Below are 7,037 nucleotides of genomic sequence, written 5' to 3'. Positions count from 1 at the left end.
TTCTTATAACAGTGAACCAATGAATATTTCGGTAAAGATAATTACTTTGTTATTTTTTATAAAGAAAGAACTTTCTTTGATTATCCTATCTCCATCCTTTTCTTATTACATTTTTGGTTTTATATACAATTTGGATGATACGTACAAATAAAAATATTTAAAATCATAGATAATAATATGTCTACAGTACCAATCTATTATCTATATAATATATTCTGTAACTAATCAACGAAAACTGTGGGTTGGTAATCAGATATCCAAAAGCCTTGTTTATTTATAGATTTTCATCATATGAAAATTTCCTATTTCCCAATGTTAGTCACGCTTTTATAAATTTAATCTAATATTATAAAGAGGAAGGGATATTATTGTTTATGTTACGATTTAACCAAAAACTGCTTGATCGATTTAAAAAATTAATTTTAATTTGGAAAGTTATGTAAGTATTTATATAGTTACATGTATATTGTATATCCCGCATCAACCTGGGCAAAACCGGGATATACAGTTTATCTACATAAATAAATAAATATGAATCGCCAAATGTATTGCTAAGCGTAAAACTCGAGAATGGCTCTACCATTTCGGCTATATTTTTAACACAAGGTAGGTTCTTATACAGAGAAAACATGAAAAAGGTGCATAGGGCAGAACAACACGTCAGCAGACGTTGTTCTGCCCTAAGCCCCTTATAATATGGGGCAGATAGTAAAAAAAGAGCATGCCAGAAGTGAAACTTCTTAGGCAAGATTCAAAGATTGTCGCCTTACACTTTTCCACTATAACATAACGTAAACGGTATTGCCATGACGCGACCTTGAAATTTTACTCTCAAGAAGTGCGCCAAAGAAAATATAATTAATCTAGGTAAACATATCCACACACAGAGCGCACACATTTTTATGATGGATCTTTTACTGTACATGCTACTAAAATTTGGAATGCTCTGCCAGACTCTATCAAAAATGCTCAATCACCAAATAGTTTTAAGTGTAAGTATGGTTAAATCTCACTTTCTCAGTGTTAGCCGTACATAAAATTTATTTATATTATATACGTATTATTTTAGTATGGTACTTTTCTTCGAATCTCTATTCCCTTTTACTTATTTAGTTTATATCACAATATAAATAATATGTATGAGTATCCTTTATCATAGTTATTATTGCACTACCCATTTATGTATTTTGGTATTTATTCCTCTATTGTACCAAAGGTTGTCTGGAAGAAATCGCTCTAAGCGATAAGACCGCCAATTGTACTTAGTGTAAGTTATATTTAAGTGTTTGTATTTCTTGTTTTGTTATCTTTAAGTGCAATAAAGTATTTATAAATAAATAAACATTTCCGCCTACGAAGCTCTACAATGCTGTAATTGGTACGTATTCGAATGAAAGCTGTTTAATTTATGTGCAATAATGGTAATTTTTCTATTGAGCATGAATTATTAGCAAATGTTCATGGATTTAATATTAAATTCCAATACCTTCTCGTTGCTATAATGAAATTAGTTTTATGATTTACTTATCCTACTAATATTAGTATAAATGCGAAAGTTTGTGAGGATGTGTGTGTGTTTGTTACTCTTTCACGCAAATACTAGTGAACCGATTACAATGAAATTTAGCACACATATAGAAGGTAACTTGGATTAACACATAGGATAGGTTTCATACCGGAAATCACACGGGAACGGGAACTATGCGGGTTTTTCTTTCAAAACGCGGGCGAAGTCGCGGGCGGAAAGCTAGTAGGTAAATATGCCTATAACATGTAGGTAAGTAGTGTTATCATTATGTAAGTAGGTCTATCTATTTAATTGTTATTATGTGTTGGTTTGTTTTATTTAAATTAATATAATAGACTCACGTGGGTTTTCACTATGTTACAAAAACCCGCTTCCCTTTACAGAAAGTTTCCAATAGTAGAACCTATGTTTGCAATTTTCTTTACTCCGGAGAAAACGCGTTGAAACAGATTTAATTCGTAACATCTATTTATATTTTATGAATTATATTAAAATCTTACCCAGAAGGTTTTTCAATTGTCTTCTTAAGTGTTATTTCAAAATGTAAATGTACCTATAGATTTCTTAATGCTATTAACAAAGACGCTTTTAGTTTTGTGGCTACAAATGGAAAATTTGACATCTCTTTTCACTCTCCATCATGTATGGATGACATATCTGCTCGATTACCTAAAGAAAGGTATTGTTGTCACCACCCACGCGACGGCGCGGCACCTACCATTTTATTTTAGTTTGTACAAGATATAAATTATAAATGCTCATACTGAAAATTTTGCCGTTTAATGCGGTAAAAGAAGTCAGGGTTTTTATTATACATACTATTGGTAGGGATTAACAGCAGAGTTCTTTCTGAATTTTGTCCTTCTATACCTACCTACCAGTTCTAATTCACTTTTTGGAATAAATTACTTGCTTAAAGTGTAAGATATTGTACTAAGGTCATTCATAAAAAAAATAAGTAAATATATGAGTAAGCCACAGCATAGAGCGTGTTATAACCACAAACCCTACCAATAAAAAAGGTTATGCCGCACTTCTTATGATTAAAAGCCAACGGTGAAGCGTTTTGACACAAAAACTTGTAGGAGAGTTATCATGGTGTTTAAAACAGTAATTTCCACTGTGAATGAGTGATAGCACCAGACGACCTATACGGCTGTGTCATTTTTACACCCTGGAATGAATGGTACTGCTTTAATGAATACTAGCTTTCCGCCCGCAGCTTCGCCCGCGTTTTCAAAGAAAAACCCGCATAGTTCCCGTTCCCGTGGGATTTCTGGGATAAAACCTATCATATGTGTTAATCCAAGTTACCCTCTATATGTGTGCTAAATTTCATTGTAATCGGTTCAGTAGTATTTGCGTGAAAGAGTAACAAACATACACATCCATCCTCAGAAACTTTCGCATTTACAATATTATTAGTATTTAATAATTAATAGTGAGCAAAGGGTTATTAAAATAAATATTCGAGCCAAAGTCGGGGGAAGCAACAAGTACATAAATGCTTTATCGAATAACTACGTTTGTCATTTAATATGAATATGAAAAGAAAATTCATCGTAGAGCCCGCTGGATTTTCAATAACGACCGCCTGCATCAAAATTATAATATTCCAAGTAACTTCTATCCAATCTCATTTATTTGTGCAAGATTGGATGTTTCCGAGTACCTATCTAGGCATATTCATCCTACGTGTGCTATTTCAGAATTACAAAAATATTATAGAATCACGAAATATACAATTTTGTGCAGGCTATTTTAAGTTTATTAGGTTTCCCATACTTCAGAAATGTATTGTTGTGAAAATACTTTGATATGATTATTCGATATTAGATACCTATTAGGTTCCTTATACTAGAATCTAGTCCGTAATTTGAAATAGCGAAGTACCTACCTAATACGATCTATATACTTACCTACATCAGTATAATTTACAAAAATGTCAGCTTAGATCAGTAAAATATTTACTTAAAATGAAAAACAAGATAACGATAGGTATAAGTAGTTATTAGTGAGTACGTAATTACGTATTGTATTATTTTATTGAGACCTCTTAGTTTTTATTTATTTCAGATTCTCGTTTCCCACTCTTTGCATGTTAAGTAAATAAAGGTAAGACAGGTTTGATTTCATTAAATAAACGAAGATTAACCTATATTTAACAAATAGGCAAAGCATATATGTAACAAATATATCTCATTAAATATTAGCGTGAGTCTAAACAATCGTAATAGGCAATTATCTGAACAATTAAGTAACAATAGCTTTAAGGATTAATTACAGCATCTTATGAGACAGTCGCCTACGTCACAGGGTGAGAAAAAAGTCAATAGGTGGGGTCCACAGAGCGAGCAGCCTCGCGAAGCAATAGGCATGACGACAGTATCCATAAATGATCGTATTAGTGTTTTTAAGGGAAAATGTATAATAAATAAATTAAATATAGTGACTTAAAAATCTTAAAAACATTAAGATTAATGAGATTATCAATAAAATAAAACATTGAAATTCTGTAGTTCGCCATTTTGACTAAAACACGCGTGACGTCACGATTAAGTAAACAACTCACGTCAGATGTATTTTGTTGTTATGAATATGTTGAGAATACGCATTTTTATTTATTTTCTATTGTTTCACGTATGCTTTATCGACTCAGAACAGAAAGATAATTGCGAATTCACGAATACGTGGTTTCGGGGTTCTCCGCGCCAACTTTATACAATCATTTCTTATTATTTTCTCGCTTGAAATAATTACTAACACATTTTTGAGCATTATTTTTATGTGGATTCACACTGCAATACTGCACACTACTTATAAACTTTGAAATTCGTTTCTATAACACATATTAAATAAATATTTCTTTAATTTTCTTCGCAATGCGTACAAATAATTACGTATTTACTAAAGAGTGACGTCACGCCTACGCCATGACACCTGCGAGCTGTTTTGGCACAGTTAATAAATATTTTTTGAAAAATGGCTTTTATCTTCGTTAAATTTAAGTATATTACCGAAATATAGGGTTTTTCTTGTATAGTAAACGTATACACACATTATGGAAGAGGATTTCAAAATCTTTCGTCATGCCTATTGCTGCGCGAGCTTGTCTTTTTTTCAGTCGGGACACCTCCACACTGACCCAGCTGCTTCACGCAGCCACTGCTTCACGCAGCAACTGCTTCACGCAACAACTGCTTCACGCAACAACTGATTCACGAGCAATGATATTAGGTATAAGTAAAAAGGTGTAATTAGGTGAACACAACATTCGATCATAAAAAAGAACTTACATAAATACGCGATTAGACGTCAAAGATGGCATGAATCAACTATCGTGAGATATAATAGACAACTGATGAAATGAAATGAATTGCGGTTAATTTACCACATTGATGTTGTAGCTATGTCACTTCCGGAGCGCTAATAACCTATCTATAACTTTTAACTTATAATGTCATTGTTCGCGAGGCTGCTCGCTCTATAGACACCCGCCGTGCTTATGACCTTATTATGCGTCATTGATATAGCCACGTCACTATTACGAAGTATTATGGGGTAATTTATGACGTATGTGGTTGTAGGAAGCTTTTGGTTCATACGTAGGCTATAAAGATTAGTTAGTTATTTAGATAGATAGAAGGATTAGTGACATAATTCGTATAATGGAAATTTTCGTCATATAGTTGTTAAGACAATTTTCTGCGAACGTTCATTTCGGTTTCATTGTTCGGTCGTTACATAATATAAAAATTTAAAAAAATAATTTTATAAACACAAAACTGTATGTCTAATACCCGTATATATTATATTACTCTATGGTCTAATCGTTTGCTTACATCATTCAAGGCTTATTTAAGGTATAACCGTTGAACGGATACGGCTCAGGATACGGATTAATTTTAATATTAAATGAAACCTCTTATTTTCTTTATAAACATATAGTTTGAAACTAAGGTTTGAAAAGTAAGGAAACGTTATCGTGGGTAGAAAGCTAATAATAAGGATCTTCATTACTTTGTTTTGCCTTGCTCTTATTTTGCAAAAAAAATACAAACAACAACTAATAATGATATAGGGATCAGTGAGGTTTTTTATTTTATTGGTGTCAAATTGCTAACAAGATCCTTTTGATGGTTTAGGTATAGGTACCGTTAACTTAATATCTTTCTCTTTGGTGAATATAAGGCCTCGCTCCATAAATACATAATAATATGTACCGACAGGTAAGTAGGTATGTAGATATTTTTGTGCTGTACCCTTTTCTTGTAACAATCTCCAATTGCAGTTTCTTTTCTTTAGCAGGACAAGAAACCCTTGTAATACAAAATAGTAGATAGGTAGGTATGAAGGGAAAACTGATAATTTCCAAAAATAAAAAATTAAGTGAGAGTGAAGGAGCTGACACAGAATTCTTAAAACCTACGTTACGAATGGAATCTAAATCCTTGTTTTTTGTAGTGTCTGCAGTCTGTTAACTAGAAAATAGACACAGTTGTCTCTATCAGCACCATAAAAGAAAATGGCAAAGTACAAGTATTTAATTTAGATAATTGAGCATAGGTACTTATTTCTTTTAAAATGTTGAATTCACATCGAGATAAAGAAATGAAATTTTCTCCACGTTAAAGCGTATGTCTATCCATTTTGATATGGTTAATTTATGGCTGGTTTAGTCTAAGTGCTTTTTGTAAATTATTTTTTTCCTCAATGTTGTTGTTAAGTATAACAAGGATTATTGTATTAACGTATGTAGGTTAATACGTTTCTTTTTCGTTTTTGTTGTTAAAACGTATAATCACATGCCACAATTTACCTCCGTGTAGATAGGTATATATGTAATAGGTAAATCCTTGGTAAATCGTACATATTGTAACTGGTAACACAATGGTGAGGAATGTCAAAATAATTTGGTTGACTTAGTAAATGTACGGTACCTAAGTCATAGATTTCTCATTATTTTTTTGTTAGTAAGTATATTTATTTAAAGAGCTTAATCACAAAAGTATATCTGCTAAGTAGGTATCTAATAATCTATCTATGTTTCAGAATTGAAATAAATAGAGCAAACTACTTAAACATTAAGTTGTATGATATCACAACTCAAATGGTGATTGCAATTTGCAAGTTATTAAAGCAAGTTTCATCAATGGAAAACGCAACAAAGTCCTCAGAGAAGCTGTAACCTAAGCATTTTGCTATCGGAATTTCCCCTTGAAATTACATCTTTCAAATCACCAAGAATGTCCTTTGAAATGCAATAAACAAGAAATAAAACGGAATACTAAAGGAATAAAATAACATTTCTGAATAAAAAGCATTAGAAGATTGAGATGTGGCGTTTTAAAAATATCTAATTTGCGTTCGTTTTTTACGAATGTCGTTTACTTTTCAATGAGATGTGATGTCTCGTTTTAAATTATCTACCCACATAAATTAACCTAACTTTTAAACGTTCCTCAACATAATATTAGATACACAGATTAGATACTATTCGTATGTATAA

The sequence above is a fragment of the Colias croceus genome, chromosome 14 (genome assembly GCF_905220415.1).
Source record: "Colias croceus chromosome 14, ilColCroc2.1".
In the NCBI taxonomy this organism is placed as follows: Eukaryota; Metazoa; Arthropoda; class Insecta; order Lepidoptera; family Pieridae; genus Colias; species Colias croceus.
The sequence above is the reverse complement of the archived record's forward strand: the minus strand, read 5'-3'. Positions refer to the sequence as shown.